Consider the following 17,784-nt stretch of genomic DNA (forward strand, 5'->3'; position numbering starts at 1 on the left):
CCTAGACAGATCATCAGGACAAAAAATCAGCAAGGAGATCTGGAACCTCAATGTGATTCTGGACCAAATGGACGTAATTGATACTTACAGAACACTGCATCCAAAGACCACAGAATACACATTCTACTCATTATCACATGGAACGTATTCTAAGATCGACCACATAATTGGCCATAAATCAAGCATAAGCAAATTTAAAAGGACCGAAATTCTCCCATGCACCTTCTCAGACCACAGTGGAATAAAAATAAATATTGACACCAACAAGGTCCCCCCCAAACCCACAAAGACATGGACACTAAACAGCATGATGCTAAACAACTCCTGGGTCAATGATGAAATCAAAACAGAGATCAAAAAATACCTGGAAACAAAAGAAGATGAAGAAACACCTTACCAAAATATTTGGGATGTCTTAAAAGCTGTAGTAAGCGGGGAATTTATATCCCTACAAACACACATGAAGAAAATGGAAGGAACAGAAATTCACAACCTAACAAGCCACCTAAGGAAGCTGGAAAAGCAAGACCACAAAAACCCCAATTTCAGCAGAAGAATCCAGATCACCAAAATAAAAGCCCAAATCCAGGACATAGAAGACAAAAAGATAGGACAGAAAATTGATGAAACAAAAAGCTGGTTCTTCGAAAGGATAAACAAGATCAATGGTCCCCTAGCTAGACTGACCAAGAAAAAACGAGAAAAAAAACAAATAAGCACAATCAGAAACACAAAAGATGAAGTCACATCTGACCCTGAAGAAATACAAAAGATCATTAGAGACTACTACGTACACTTGTATGGAAACAAATATGAAAACCTTAAGGAAATGGAGGACTTTCTGACATCACACAACCTACCTAGGTAGGAATAAGAAGAAATTGAGACCCTAAATAGACCAATAAAAATCAAGGAAATTGACTACATAATAAGAAAACTACCTACAAAAAAAAAGCCCTGGTCCAGATGGCTTTCCAGCAGAATTCTACAAGACATTTAAGGAGGAGCTGATACCAATCTACTGAAGGTTTTCAGGTGATTGAAAAAGATGGAACTCTCCCCAAATCATTTTACGAAGCCAACATCACATTGATACTCAAGCCAGGTAAAGATCCAACAAAGAAAGAGAACTTCAGGCCAATATCTTTGATGAACATAGATGTTAAAATTTTCAACAAGATCCTAGCAAACCGGATTCAACAATACATCTCAAACATCATCCATCATGACCAAGTAGGCTTCATTCCTGGGATGCAAGGCTGGTTCAACATTCATAAAACCATAAATGTAATTAAATATATCAACATATGTCAAAACAAATACCACATGATTATATCATTAGATGCAGAAAAAGCTTTTGATAAAATCCAGCACCCCTTCTTAATAAAAACCCTTGAACATCTAGGCATACAGGAAACATACCTCAAAATAGTAAAAGCCATCTATGAGAAACCCACAACAAGCATACTCCTAAATGGACAAAAATTGGAACCATTTCCCCTGAAAACTGGAACAAGACAAGGATGCCCACTCTCACCCCTCCTGTTCAACATAGTATTGGAAGTCCTGGCTCGAGCAATCAGAGAAGAGAAGGCAATCAGGGGTATCCAAATAGAAAAAGAAGAAGTCAAGTTATCTCTCTTTGCAGATGATATGATTGTGTACCTTGAAAACCCAAGAGAATCTGTCAGAAACCTCCTTACGATGATAAAGGCCTTTGGCAAAGTCTCAGGATACAAAATAAATGTGCAAAACATAATCGCATTTCTTTACACCAATAATAAACAAACAGAAACCCAAATAAAAACAACAAATCCATTCACAATAGCCACAAAAAAAATGAAATACCTTGGCATCTTCCTAACCAGAGACGTGAAAAACCTTTACAATGAAAACTACAAAACACTGCTCAAAGAAATCAAAGATAACACAAACAAGTGGGAAAATATCCCATGCTCATGAATTGGAAGAATCAACATTGTGAAGATGTCCATCTTACCCTAGGCAATCTACAAATTCAATGCAATACCCATCAAATTACCAGCAACATTCTTCTCAGACCTAGAAAAAACAACACAGGAATTCATATGGAAACACAAACGTCCAAGAATAGCCAGAACAATCCTCAGCAAAGAAAACAAAGCAGGTGGTATCACATTACCAGACTTCAAACTTTACTATAAAGCTACAATCATCAAAACAGCTTGGTATTGGTACAGGAACAGGCATATAGATCAATGGAACAGAATTGAGATTCCAGAAGCAAAACCTTAATTTCTCAACCAACTCATCTTTGACAAACCCTCCACCACCTACCAGTGGGGAGAGGAGAACCTATTCAGTAAATGGTGCTGGAAAAACTGGCTGACCACATGCAGCAGATTGAAACAGGACCCCTATCTATACCCACGCACAAAAGTTAACTCCAAATGGATCAGAGACCTAAATGTAAAAGCTCAAACCATAAGAACCTTAGAAAATGAAGGACATACCCTCATGGAAATTGGAACTGGCATCCAATTCCTGAACAAAATGCGAAAACCACAGGTTATAAGAGAGAAGATAGACAAGTGGGACCTTTTTAAACTGATAAGTTTCTGCAAAGCCAAAGAAACCATCAAGAGAGCAGGGAGACAGCCTACAGACTGGGAAAAAGTATTTGCCAACACCAGGTCTGACAAAGGCTTAACATCTTGGATCTACAAGGAACTCAAACATGCTGAAAACAAAAAAACAAACAACCCCATTATAAAATGGGCAAAAGATATGAACAGACACTTCACAAAAGAAGACATCCGAGCAGCCAACAGACACATGAAGAAATGTTCAACCTCACTAATCATCAGGGAGATGCAAATCAAAACCACACTGAGATACCACCTAACTTCAGTCAGAATGGCAATCATCAACAACTCAAAAAATAACAGCTGCTGAAGAGGATGTGGTGAAAAGGGAACACTTCTACACTGTTGGTAGGAATGTAAACCAGTGCAACTTCTGTGGAAAGCAGTGTGGCGATTCCTAAAAGCTCTAAATATCAACTTCCCATATGACCCCGCAATCCCCCTACTGGGAATATATCCTGAAGAACTCAAATCTCTCTATAAAAAGGATACCTGCACATGTATGTTTATCGCAGCATTGTTCACAATAGCAAGAACCTGGAAGCAACCATGCTGCCCATCAAAAGAGGACTGGATTAAAAAAAATGTGGTACATATACACGATGGAATACTACGCAGCCATGAAAAGAACAAAATCATGAATTTCGCAGCAATCTGAATGAACTAGAGTCTATAATACTGAGTGACCTCTCATAGAAACAAAGATCCGAGTATCACATGTTTTCACTCATATAATGGGCCTTGAACATCTGATGTAATACTATAAGAAAATGACTGACAATAGTAGGAAACTATGGGGGGGGGGAGGGAGATGGGATTAACGGTAGCAAATATCTGTCTGGGGATGGGGGAACACCGCTTATCAACAGGGTGCCTGAATGAAACGTATTTGTATACCTAACCCTTAACTGTACCCCACAACATCATAATAAAAAATATTGATTTAAAAAAAAATAAAAATAAAATAATTCAATAAACCTATCTTAAATTTCACTTTTCTTTTCTACAATGTTGTTCTTTGCAGTTCTTTTTCTAATTCTTTCTGAACTTAAATGGCAGCCATACAGTCAAATAAAGTGAGGCATTTGGAGGAGTGAAAAAACTAGTATGTTCCAGTCTGAATTATGATCAGTGTAATGAGTGGTCAGTAGTTGCCTACATAATACCTATTGCTCACCTGAGTATTCATGATCACTTCTATTCTAATCATAATTTCAACACTTGATTATCAGTTAAGCTCAACAAACATAGTCAAATCTCTGAGACCATTTAACATTTAGACCTGTCTTTGCCACTTAGTGGATTGAATATTTAATGGCAAAATAACAATAACCAGCTAAAATTAATTATGCACTCATCATTCTCCAGACATTAAGTGCATAGTTTTATTAATTCATGCAATTATCACAATAAAGCTCTATTTAGGTATTATTATTATCATTCCCATTTTAAAGAAAAGGCTACTGAGGCAGAGAACTATTAAGTTTTTGCCTAAGGACACATAGCTAGTAATGGAAACTTTGGGATCAAAATTAGGCAGTTCAATGAATAGAATTGGAAACTTCAATAACTCAAATATCTCTATTTCTTTAGTTAAAAAAATCAATAGTTTTTAATTCTATTGCATTATTACTTGTCATCGTCTTTATCTCTTAATATTAGTTGTGCCTTTTCCTTTTACTAGGGAAATGGGGTCAGGCATCTGTCTTCTTGTATGACAAATTAGATTGCCCAATTGCTTAAAGATACTATATTTTTCTTGAAAGACAAAGCTGCATATAATGTTTAAAATTAAGCTTATTAAGGCAGAAGGAAGGAAATAACTGTTATAAAAGTTGCATGTAATCATAGAAAAACAAGAGTTAGAATTTCTGAGACTATGGCGATAAGGGCTGATTTAAGCAGCCCACAGGGAAAGTTGCCTGTTGAAGTACTTCATTCCCATATTCTTCTTACAGATTAATTATGTGTCACTGACAGCTCTTTGGAAGGGCTCAAGTAACAGGAAGTTCAATCAATAGTTTCAGTAAATTCCAGTCAGATTTATTTTACTGATATTCATAAAAAAATTCCAAATGCCTTCTCTGTCATAATCAGGTAAAGGAATGAATTTTATATTTTATTCTGTTAACCAATTATGTGTTTAATTTTGGCTACATTCTACATTCCTGTAAGGAATTAGGTGAAATGTGAGCTATTTAATATGAGTCATTTAGCAGGTTCTCTTTTCTAGTTTGGTTTAATTTGCCCAATTACACTGGGATCCAGTAAAGTATTAAAAGGTAATAATATTTTGATATGACCACCAAGTAAAAGTACACAAAATGTAAGTTGATAAATATAGAAGTTATTTACATAAGCTACTCTTTATTCACAAAGATGAAGGCAAAAACTAAGTATTATGAACTAATTTTGGTGCCTTTTATGGTCCTGCTTGCTTTATTACCATAGTATTATATGATACCAATTTTCAGGATTCAAATTGAACTTCAAAATGTATCTAATAGAACTAGTTTAAATGAAAGATAGAAAAGCAACCAGCAGTAAATATTTTAATGAAACAGTTTAATGTCCATGTCCTTGAAAATACATTGGTTTGGATTTCTGTTCCCAATGAAAAACAAAGTACATACATTTACTAATCCTTTCTCTTGACTCCACCACAATGAGCATGAAAATGCACTGAAGGGAACATATCCATAATATAATTGAAAACAAAAAGTGAAGGTCATTAGTATACAAGAAAGTTTGAAGGCATAAAGCAAATGAAGTAAGATGTTCCTTATATGAACAGAGATGATATTTGTGCCCTAGAAGGACCACAGAGAATCAGCAAAGGTGATGAGTAGGATTGTGCTTTGAGCAGTGAAAAGAATTTGGGTTAATATCTAAAAGACTATACTGAACTATGACATCCTAAATCTAGTCCACCATTCTTGTCCTTGTGCACACAGAGAGAGGATGGATGTGGCAGTAACTTAGAAGCAAAAATAAGAGATCTACACTCCAAGAAGGTTAGGTTCCCTAATGTAAATTAGGGACCCCAAAATAAAGTCCTTTAATTTTGGCATGAAAGTGATGAGAGTTTCTAAGAAATGGCTACCTCAAACTGTCCATGTTAATTACGCTACTATCTCTTGACTTCAAATCCACTCATTTATAGTCTGTTTTGCTATAGTCAAGTAGGCCTCTGCAAACCACATTTCTCCCTTGGCTTGTTCTTATTAGGCTCCACCAATGGGGGCACGAAAGGGAGACCAGAAGGCTCTCCTTGGCAGTGTCACTCAAGCAGCACTTCTTTACCTGGACAGCGGCAGTTTATTACAGTAGTAGCTGTTAATTCTAACTTGTAATTTTTTCAGCACTCACAGATCAGCTTTATTCCCCCTCTTTGAAGACTTTGGATCTTGGCTCCACATGGCTCTTTCTCTGAGCTTCTAAAGCACCAGACCAAGCTATGGAATGTTCCTCATCAGGTTTCTGAGTCCCAGATTCACAGGTCCTTTCAAGCTCCAGAGGCACCTGTACTAACTGAACAGTGCTCCTTCCCCAGAAGTGTATGCCTTAGTGCCACAGAACCCACCCACAAACTTCTAAATGGTAATAATTCCAATTTCCCTTTTATTGCTGCAACCCCAGCTGTCATAACTGCTTTCTGAAGTTATTGCCTTTGTAATAACTCAGTGTTCCCTGTTTGCCTCTTTTGTTCTCCAATACTCAATTAATAATTCTTTGTCTTAAATACTCTTTGTTAAAATAAATGAGGCTGTTTTTATCTCCTAATTTGGCCCAGACAGGTATTGAAATAAACTCTACTCATAAAACCAAATGCAAAGCCAGGGCTCCCGATCAGGGTGGAAGCTTGTTGGCAAAGTAGACACCTATATTTGCAAAGGAAATAACACTAATAAACCTAGTCATCCACTTATCCATAAAAGAACAACAAGAAGAACCATGAGTCATTCGGGGAAAAAATACAGCATAAAATCTATAATCTAAGATAAACAGATCAATTAAGTAGCATTGGAGAAAGTAGAGACATATTGGGAAACAGAAGCAAGTGTAATTATATCTTATACCCTAAAAAAGATGTAAAAACACCAGGTGAGGTGGCTAACAGCTGTAATTGCAGCACTTTGGGAGACCAAGGTGGGAGGATCACTTGAGGTCACAAGTGCGAGATCAGCCTCAGAAACAAAGCAATGCCTCAACTCCACACAAAAAAACTTTTAAAAAAAAATTAGCGAGGTGAGGTAGCTTACGTCTGTAGTCCCATCTACTCCAGAGTCTGAGGCCAGGAGCTCAAGGCTGCAGTGAGTTATGATCATGCTACTGCACTCTAGCCTGGGTGATAAAGTGAGAACTCTGTTTCTAAAATAGCAACAAAAAAAGCACGTGAAAAGATACTGTAGTAATATTTTTAAAAACACAAAAAGGAGAAACAGGAAAATGAAGCATTTTTAAAGATGGATAGTGCATATAGGTATATGTTATAAAAGTAATTGATACTTATAATACACTTATTTAAATTTTAGTATTTCATGAAATTTCAGAACACCAAAGATGCAAAAGACCATTTAAAAACTGCCCAGAAGCCGGGTGTGGTGGCTCATGTCTGCAATCTAAGTACTTTGGGAGACGGAGGCAAGAGGATTTCCTGAGCCCAAAGGTTTAAGACCAGCTTGGGCAACTTGGTGAGACATCATCTCTACAGTAAGTCAAAAAAAATTTGCTGGATGTGGTGTTGCGTGCCTGTGGTTCCAGTTATCTGGAAAGCTAAGGCAGAAGGCTAGCCTGAGTCCCGCAGGTCAAGGCTGCCGTGGCTGTGAATGTGCCACTACACTCCAGCTTGGACAGCAGAGTGAGACTCTGACTCAAAACAAACCACAAAACAAAAACAAACAGACAAAAAACCTACCCAGAGCCTAAAACAAATCATCTGAAAAGTAATGAGAAATAGACTTTACATAAACATTATGAATGCTAGATAGAGAAATCTCTTCAAAGATAGAAGGAAAAAAATGAACATAGAATTTTCTACTTAACCAAAAAGTCAATAGAAGATTGTCAAAGTAAAATAAAGCCTTTTCAGATGTGTAAGAAAGTCAGAAAATTATCAACACTTCTTTTTTTAAAAATCACTTAAAGATTATTGAGGAAAATGAAAAAGAGAAGTTTAAGAGAAAGAAGAAATGAAATCCAAGAAAAAAAAACCCCTCAATTAGAAGTAAAAGCAAAAGAAAGTATAGAAAGTTAGCTGTAGAGAAGTCTAAGGGAGTCATACCAGAGTTACAAGATCAGAGTTCTAAGAAGAGTATTTAAGAAAATGGATCTCTTTACCCACATTTTGTGAATAAGTAGCTGAATGATCTCAGCATTTAGATTAAATTACAAATTTTTCTCAAGAGAACAATAATTCAAATAAATACAAAGTATACTAAAGCCTACACAAAAAAGTCATGTTTCCATTATGAAGCAAATTTAAGTGTGGTCTGGCAAGTAAGAAGATATAATCACCTGACCACAAGGCGTGCAGCATTCTCCTCAAGGTGCACAGGGTGAACACTATAACTTTTGTTGTTGCTGTTGATGTTAAATCGAACCTCACATTTGCTTCTTAAGTTATTTGCTTATACATTTTGGAATCAGCCTAGACAAGTGAGATATAAATATAGCTATGGAATACAAAGTAAATGTTATAAGTCTTGAAAATGTAAAAGTAATGCTAGGTTTGGTAACATTTGTAAGGTGCAAGGCAAAGAGGACAAAATGGAAGATTGCATGACAAAATTTATACATTTAAGAGCATTTCTGGCCATTGCCTTGCTAGACTCTGGTGTGGCCATGTGCTCTTTGAGCTATGGTTTTTGCCATGCTTCCTGGCTTTGGCCCCCTCCCCCACCTTGGGGAGGTGATTTTTTTCTCTCTCTCCTCTTTCTCTCTTTAATATATTTTTAAATAAGCTTTTTTTCTTTACCTCAAAGAAAGAAGAGCATTTCTAAAACTGAAGATGAAGAAATATAGGTCATAGTGTAGTCATGAAAATTACTCAAGATACCAATATGGGATTTACTATTATAACACTGGGGTAGAGACGACTGTTCACCAAATTTCATGCTCTTGCTTCGACAGAGTTATGTTTAGGAAGCAGCTGTCCAGCCTAGGACTATATTTCTTTGGTTCCTAAGTGTGGCTATATCACTAGTACTTGCCAATGGAATGTGATAAAAAGTGATGTGTGTGCTACTTCCAGGACAGGATTTTCAGAGGTAGATGTGGCCTTGTCACTCCCTTTCCTTCTACTAGCTATATGCAGAGGACAGCGATGATCTCCAGAATAATAAAGCCAAAAGATAGAAGGAGACCCCACAGTGGAGGAAAATTGCCTCACTTTTGAATGTTATAAAGGCAAAAAAATAACTTCTAATTTACTATTCCAGTGAATAAAATAACTTTTTAAGAATTATGAGCCTAAGCATTTCATAATTTCTAATGGAAAGTCAGTAGGTATTATAATAACTACCTCATAACTCTACAAAATATATTATGTTCTAAGCACATGAAGAATCAAATAAAAGCAATCATGTTAGAAAAATACATATTTCAAAATTCTAAACAACACAGTAATGCTCCATATAATAAATCACATTTTCCAGTCTTATACATGTGTGCAAATCATATATATTATATATAATTACAAAAAGTCATTTAAATTCAGATACTTTTATAATATCGCTCTATTTCCAAAACCACTTTGTGTATAAATAGAGGATGTATTTAATTCCTATTTATTCATTTTTTTAAATGGAATCTTAAGGGGAGGCTTATTACTTGTCTAAAATCATGTTTTAATTAATAAAGTAGAAACAAGATTGGAACAATGATTTTCTGACCCCTAATTCAGCATTTTTCATAAATTTGTGCTTCAGTAGTAGTAGTAGTTATTATTTTAGTATTTTTTTTTGCCTAAAAGATAAATGTCATTACAATTTCATAATTGAAGCCATGATAGTGGATGAGACTGCTCAGGGTGAATGAATCAAATGAGATAAAAAGCCTAAAATATGATCTTCAGGAAGACCAATATCTAAGGAAAGGCAGATAAATCTGCAAATTGTGAATAAATGACTGATGAAGTAAAAGAAAAAAAAAGGAGAGTAAGTGAAATGTCACAGAAGCCAAATGATGAGAATGTTTCATTTTAAAAATTAAGCTGTATATAGGATTCCATTATATTAAAAGAAAAATGTCCATTTGATTTAGGAACAAAGATTTCATCGGTGTTTTGGGCAAGAGAAATTTCAGTGGGGTAGCAGAAACAGAGGTAAACTGCCCTGAATTGAAGAGTGACTTGAAGGGGAAGTGGTTTAAGGAGTTATTGTTGATAAGATTTTTCTCTGTGAAGAAAGGAAAATGATGAGGCTGTAGCTGGAGGAGAATGTAGGATCATGGAAAGATTTGGTTTTGCGTTTTATTTTAAAATGGTAAATACTTAAACATGTTTAAAAGTGGATGAGAACAAGCCAGCAAAGAGAAAGAAATTGTAGATACGGGAGAAAAGGGTGACAATGATAACTGAGGTCTCTAAGTAAGGGGAATCCATATTATAATTGGAGGGGTGCACCTTATAGAGAAGAGTAATACAATTTTCACCAATGGGATGAGGTGGGAGGGAAAATGGAGGGTTTAGATGCAAGTGAGTGTGTAGGATTGGTGGGAAAGAGAGTTTGCATCAGATGTCTTTCATTAATTTTGGGAAATAACAGAGGAGGGATAAAGGGCCTGACGATTTGAATCAACGGGAGACCACAGAAAATGAAAACAATAACTTGGCCAGGCTGTAGTCTCAACACTTTGGGAGGCAGAGACGAGTGACTTGCCAGGGCCTGAGGGTTCAAGACCAGCCTGGGCACCTTGGCAAGACCGCGTCTCTACAATAAATAAAAAATTAGCTGGGCGTGGTAGCATGCGCCTCTAGTTCTGTCTACTTGGAAGGCTGAAGTGAAAGGATCCCTGGAGCCCAGCAGATCGACGCTGGGGTGGCCGTGAGTGTGTCACTGCACTCCAGCCTGGACGACGGAGTGAGACTCCAACTCAAAAAAAAGAAAAGAAAGAAAACAATAACTTACTTGGGAAACCTGAAAGAAGTCCCAGGCAGCATCAAAAATCCAACTAGAGGTGGGAACCATAAATTTGTAGCGTCATTAAGCTACATAGTTTGGAGGTCTGCTCCAGCAGCAATAAGCAAATAAGTAGTTGGTATAAGATCAAAACATTTAAAATAAATGAAAGCACACATGAAAACTGACTGCCTATTGACATGTGCAAACGCATATGAAATTCAATGTAATTGGAAGGTTTTCAAAAATATCTCCCAATAGTTTCTGATACTGAAAGCTGGGTAAGCTACCTAAGAAGCAGGTTGACTCATGTCAGGCGTGCCCCAAGGTATTAGAATTTCATTTATATAGCCGTTCTAAGAAACCGAACTGGAACTGAAAATCTGTAGTTACTAGACTGGTTCTACAACCCATGACACCTATGAAAGAAAATTGGTCTTTCTTCATCATGAGGAATAAATTTTCCAAGTGTGGTATTAAAATCCTGACAAAGCACTATGCTTTGCAAGTAGGGACGTGGCTAAGGGCATGGGCCACACAGAATAAATGATTCCACTCCTTAATGCTTTAGATCTGTCAGATTTACATATGATAGAGATTTTTAAAATTTAACCGAAAACAAACAAAAAAGTTGTTTTCAAATGGTAATTCACACCATATTAGCATGTTCAGTGTTTAACACAGTTGCTCAGTCCCTCCTTGCACCTCGTTGGCTTCTAAGATAACCACAGGTAGATTTTCCCCTTCCTGATTACTTTTTTTTCTTAGTTTGACTCTGTTTATCTTCCTGTCCTCTACATTCTGGAATTTTTCTCCACATTTACTACCTAGGTAAACTCATTTCATTTCATAGCTATAAATACCATCTATTTGTTTCTTCCTCAGTTATGCTTTTAGCCCAAACTTCTCTTTTGAGCTCAGACAGGGTTATCCAATTATCTACTTGACATCTCCATGTATATGTCCTGATTCTTCTCTCTAGGAAGAATGCCAGAACAGAAAAGTTAGTAAGAGTAGAATAGGACTCCTATATTATTAACAGGCCAAATACTGTTGTTCTTCAATAAATAATGAGGTGCTGGATGTGGAATAAAAGTTATTGTGAATGGGGAAAAAAAGTGTTTCCAAAATGCTTCAATCAGAGGTATTTCCAAGACCTCCAAACCAGTTCTGGCCATATCATGAAGTATGATGTCCCAGATAAATCAGAACACAACTTACCTGAATCCAATGAGATGCAGATGACTCTAAAATAATCTTGTGGCTCTGAAGTCAAGGAGTCTTGCTTCATATATCTATTCTTAGACTAATATAGAACTCTAGCCATGATTCACTGGATTAATTCAGGAAAATTATAGATAAGGAGAATAGCTCCAGAGGTCTGCCAAAAGAGAAAAAGCCGATGCTTAAGACTGCAAGATAGTAAATTGTTTCTGGTTCAAAATGTATATCATTTCAAGTATTGTTCCACAGAGTACCTAAAATACCATACCAAATAGAGAACTGACATTTGCCAGTTCATACCATTGTCAGTATCTTTTTAGTGTACTACTTTCCCTTCCTGTAGTATGACCCTGTAGAGACTAGTTTTGTTGTTGTTTTTTCTTTAAAAAACAACAACAGCAACAACAACAACAACAACAAAAACTAGCACCAGCAGGAATTAATACTGAGGCTTAAGAGGAACCTGGAAGAAACGTAAATCAATCTGTTAGCAATGACTTGAAAAATTATATGATTAAAGTAGTATTAATAATGGTTGAATTCTCTGGACAAGTGAGTTAACTCAGTGACATCATATTCTAGGCCTTTGACAATGACAATATATCTCTCCCACCATTGTGCTTCCAAAGCAACTACTTACATACCACTGATGTGCTTTTTTCATAATCTGTTTTATTCTCTCCCACTTTTGGGTTCTGATTCTTTCCCCCTCTAAATTATGAACTTTGCCTTATTCATTTTTGTGATGAATATTGAGTCTGTTCCAATGTTGCAGCAATCACAACAACCAGGTATATCCTGGTTTTTTGTCCCAATCCTTTATTTAACTAGCAAGTTGTCATTGGAGGAATCTCTTCATGGCTTTGTGCCATATATTTTCTTCACTTGTAAGATGAGGTTGTTGGACTAGATGATCTAAATTATTTTTATCAGCTCTGCATTCTACTATTTAAATTCTTCAAAATAAATGTTTTGGGAGCTACTGGTATTTTACCATATGTTAACTAACAGCACTTTGTCTGTATTCATATATGCTACTATCCTTTCTTCTCTCAATTTAATAAGAAATTTTAGCTAACAATAGAGAGGGAAATATCACTTTTAAAAGTACAGTTCAGAAAACATTTATTTAAAAAAACAACCTGAGACTCTGAAGAAGACATAGAGAAAATCTCAGCTAAGATCTTGTAGCTCCAGATGAGGAAACTGTGAACTAAAAGGGGAAAAGTGAAGTGTCAGAGATTATAACATCTGAAGTTTCCAGAGCCTGGAGAAAACTCAGAAGACCCATGGCTCTGTCTACTGCTTGTTCACTATCCTATATTTTGTGGCATATGTATGTAGGCAGCAGGTTTTCCAAAGGATTTTGGAAGCAAGCAGTAACTTATCAAGAAGTGTTCTTTTAGTATACATTAAATTGATTACTCCTTGAAGTAAACTAAACTCTTTATTTCCCTAATATTGCTTCTCATCAGTTCCCTTGTCTGTTTTTGTTGAGAGATGTGGTTAGTATTACAGCTGCCTGAATGCCAACCATACAGCTTCCAGGAGAGGACTGGAAGCAACCTCTTTGAATATAGTCTAATTCTCTTTTCTCTGGAATCAGACTTTTGTGTTAAAAGCATGAACAGGTTCAAAAGAACTTGGAGGAAGATGGCAGAGGGGATGTTGTGCTCTCCTCTTTCAGGGAGTTGTGTGTGGCTCTGATTCCTTTATTCCAAGATTTAGAAGATTTAGAAGGCACATTTGGTCATGTGAGCTTGGAAATTATAAGAAAAATGTCTTTCAGTTTTAAAAAAGTAATATTTCCTTAACTTTACCATTTACTTAGCTTTCTGGGAGTGTTAGGCAACTCCCTAGGTATTTTAAACATATTATTTCTTTTAAGGATTATAGCAGTCTTATTGTTAGGGGGCATTTATACCCCATGGTAGCAGAGAATTGAAATAAATCCACATATCTCTATTTTGGGGAAAATGGTTAAGAAATATGTGGTAGACACATTCTATGGGAGAAAAGAAAATGAACTAGACACATTCATGGCACCAGGAAAACAAAATGTGAGTAAAACAAAAAAAAGATAGACAGATATAATGAGATTTAGAGCACAGTACCACTTACATGAAATAAACATGATAATTACAAACACTACATCCAAAAATATACATATATTGAAAGACAAATAGGCCCAGTACAGGGGTGCACACCTGTAATCCCAGCATTTTGGGAGGTCGAGGCAAAAGGATTGCTTGAGCCCAGGATTTTGAGACCAGCCTAGACAGCACAGCAAGATGTCTCTCTACAAAAAAAATTAAAAAAAATAAAAATTATCCAGGCATGGTTGCACATACCTGTGGTCCCAGCTACTCATGATGGTAAAGCAGAAGGATTTCCTGATCCTGCCATCTAACCAGGGTAACAGAACCCCACTCAAAAGGTAACAGAACCCCACTCAAAAGGTAACAGAACCCCACTCAAAAAAAAAAAGACAAATATAAAACTCATTAGAATCCATGCCTATAAGAAAGTGGTTGGGTGGGGAGTAGAATTAGAAGTAACAAAGTAACAAATAATAATAAAGAATGAGGCCTTGTACAGAATGATAATGATAGTTTCCAATAAACAGAGGAATATATTGAATCCAATTCTCTGCAAGTTCAAAAAGCATTTTAAATACCATGGATTGTAATTAGAATAATAGACATGAAAAATATGTGAGGTGCAGCTAAAATTGTACATAGAAGAATAGTTTTAGCTTTAAATTTTATTGTAGAAAATAACTCTTAAAATCAAGGATGTCTAGTTCGAGAAGTTAGAAAATGAACAACAAAATAAATAAAAATAATAACAAAAGGAATAAAATAGGCAGCAGAAGCTAATGACAGTACAATGAAATACTGGAGAAGCTAAATAGAGCCAAAAACTGGTTCTTAGATAAGACTAATTGACATAGATTTTTCCATTCTGTGGTCCAAGAAAATTTTAAAAAGAAAAAAGGCACAAATAAGCAATAATAGAAATAAAGGTGGAATATAAGTAAAGATTCAGGAGATTTTAAAAAATAATTAGATAATAATTTGAAAACATTCTGCATTTCTTCCACTTCAGCCTCAGTCCTTCTTTCTTTGCTGTTGCTGCTATGAGACGGCAGTTTCCGATAAAGTGTCAGCACACAGGCTTCACTGTGGCCTCTGTTGTATGGAGAACTTGGGTTAAAGAGTAAAATCAAATCTTGGAAGGATATACTTGTCGATTCAACTGTTTATGATTTGAGTATTTAAGTCTTCTGAAGTATAAAGAATGAAATATTTAGAATTATCAAGGTTGGATGACAAGCATACAGGTGTTGATCACATTGTTTTTTTGTAGGACGTAAAAAAAATAGGTGTATTCTTTAAATGAGATTTCTTTACTAGGAATGTTTCTTTTTAAATTGATTATGCATTAGATGATTCCTTCCTTGTGTTTATGTTGTCTGAAATTTTCTTTCTTTATATAGACACAAATAAATTAAATTACATTATCTTAGACCCCACATACTTATTCCTCTGAATAAGTTCTTTTTTTCCCCTGAGTCAGATGTTTTTTAGGTTACTCAATATTTGGAAAAAAGCTCTATTGTATCTTGTGGAGGTATCATGCAAGATGACTTCTTTCCCTCCCTTCTTGTTTTCCTTCTTTGCTCCCTTCTTTCTTCCTTCCTTCTTTCTTTCTTTTTTTTTTTCAGTCAAAATCATATACAGGATCCCAATACTTAATTGCTAAAGTACATCTGCAGAGCTCAAAGATCGCTCAGAACACAGTTGAAAACATAAACCTAGAGGCACCCTGAAGGACTGGATCTGGTAATTCATAAAAAATGACCTGGTCATGACACAATGCCAAGCCACAAGCCAGACATTAGGAACATTAGGTTTTGGATGCATTTTCCAACAGCAACCACCCTGAGAAAATAAATACATATCTGAACCAGTGATAAGAACCTCCCAAGACTCCAATAAGAACTGTAATGCATTCCTTAGTTAACTAACCATTATTAAAATTTCCTTTTTTAGAGAATAGGAATCACCTCATATCCTATAAGAGTCATCAATTTTACTTTTCCATAGACAACTTAATTGCTTCTTTGACATACACTATAAATAGATAGTGGTTAGCTTTCTCACTTTAAAATCTTGAAAATATTCAAAGACTACAGTTGTTGCTTTTCCTTTTAAGATTTATGGTTTATTTATTGAGTGCCTACCTTGTACCATTGTCTTTACCTATGATACATGCTTAGCCTTAAAATAGCCCTTTTAGATTAACTAGCCCATTGATTAGTCCATTCAGAAATGAAGGAAGTATGAATGACACAGTGAAGTCAAGTAACTTTTTCAAGGACACATAGAGAAGAAAGAGTTAGGATTTGAACTCATGTCTTTTGACACCAAGTTTTATACCGCCTTTACTATGACTCTCTCCTTCATGAATTAAACATTTTCTGCTCCCAACAAAAATTAAGAAAAAGTGATTCAAATTTTAAAAGAAAATGTTAATAATGCTAGATTATTATGGCTGAATTATGGGTGGAGATCTAAATTCAGTTCTGATTGAATCTTTATTATCATTTTCTTACCTTAAAGGACTGTGATAGTTACTTGAAATTGAAAACATGTTGGGTGATATTATGAAATTCACAATCACTGTTTCTACATGTAGTATTGTATAGATTTATGTAAGTAAAGTTTGGGAGATTTTTGTGTGTACGTGACATGTGAGAGCTGCCAAGTAATTCTGACCTATTGCTCAACTTCCTATGTGTGATGACAAGGTGTTAGATATAGCATGAACACATACCATCTCATATCTTATTTGCTATGAGCTTTAAGTGGGAAACTTCTTATGAAAATAATTATTTCTAGACTTGCCAGAATAACTGGTATTGAAAATAACTCTCCCACTATAAAAACTCTAAACCTGGGGGGAAAATATGTGGCAACTGTTTTCAGATAGTGTAGAGCCATGATTGTTGAAAGAAGAGCCACACACAAGTTGAGCTCCATATTTTCTCTAGTTTTCTGCCTAAGAGTCCTCTCCAGACCAGAGTTTAGGGTGGTAGAAGCCAATCGAAGAGTGGTGGTTTCACTGAACTGAATTGGCAGAAATTGAGTTTAGTCCAGCTGAAATAGCATAGTATCTCAAAAAGGGGGACTTTGAAGAGGGAAATCCTAGACGTTTATGTGGATTTTTTTCCCCACAGGCTCTTTGCTGAGAATTGAGCTGTGCATGCATGCAAGCCTACATAAAGCTCAGCAGGAAGTTGCTGATAATGGGCAGAGACCTGAAAAGAAATACCAGTGATGATATAGTGCTGGGAAAAATAGAATATTTACTTCAATGCAGTCAGAGTGAGGAAATGTTTTACACCTTGACTGGAATGTTGTTTACATGAGTGTACACATTGTTAAAGACTCATTAAACTGTATAATTATGATCAGTGCATTTTACTGTTTTACATATTATCTCAGTTAAGATAAAATCATAGGGGTTTATGTCCACTTAAAAGTTTTGAGAGTATGAATACTTAGGAAAACATCTTCATTAACATGACTCTAACATCATCAATCCCAGAGAAACTTAAACAGCTGTCTTTTGCTAAGCATCACCGGGGACAACAGCTGTTTTAAAGTAAAACAGCTGATGCTTTTCCAGTCACCTGACTACTCATTTCGTTGCCTTTTCTCAGTTTAGTCACACATGAATGAGTCTCAATAACAACATATTTTTTTTCTTATTTCCATTAGATTTTTCATGATATATAGCTTAATTGAGTA

General features: G+C 35.8%; 1 long non-coding RNA gene across 1 annotated transcript in view; it reads right to left on the bottom strand.

The window, feature by feature from the left end:
* Positions 1-14,217, bottom strand: part of LOC103264713 — a 38,764-nt gene extending 24,547 nt beyond the window's left edge. The window contains exons 1-2 of the long non-coding RNA XR_504590.1: positions 14,176-14,217; positions 11,966-12,125 (exon numbers count right to left, since the gene is read on the bottom strand). This is a non-coding gene — a long non-coding RNA (uncharacterized LOC103264713). The remainder of the gene's footprint in view (positions 1-11,965; positions 12,126-14,175) is intronic.
* Between the last annotated feature and the right edge of the window lie 3,567 nt (positions 14,218-17,784).

The sequence above is a fragment of the Carlito syrichta genome, unplaced genomic scaffold (genome assembly GCF_000164805.1).
Source record: "Carlito syrichta isolate Samal-C Ts95f unplaced genomic scaffold, Tarsius_syrichta-2.0.1 Scaffold305702, whole genome shotgun sequence".
Lineage (NCBI taxonomy): Eukaryota > Metazoa > Chordata > Mammalia > Primates > Tarsiidae > Carlito > Carlito syrichta.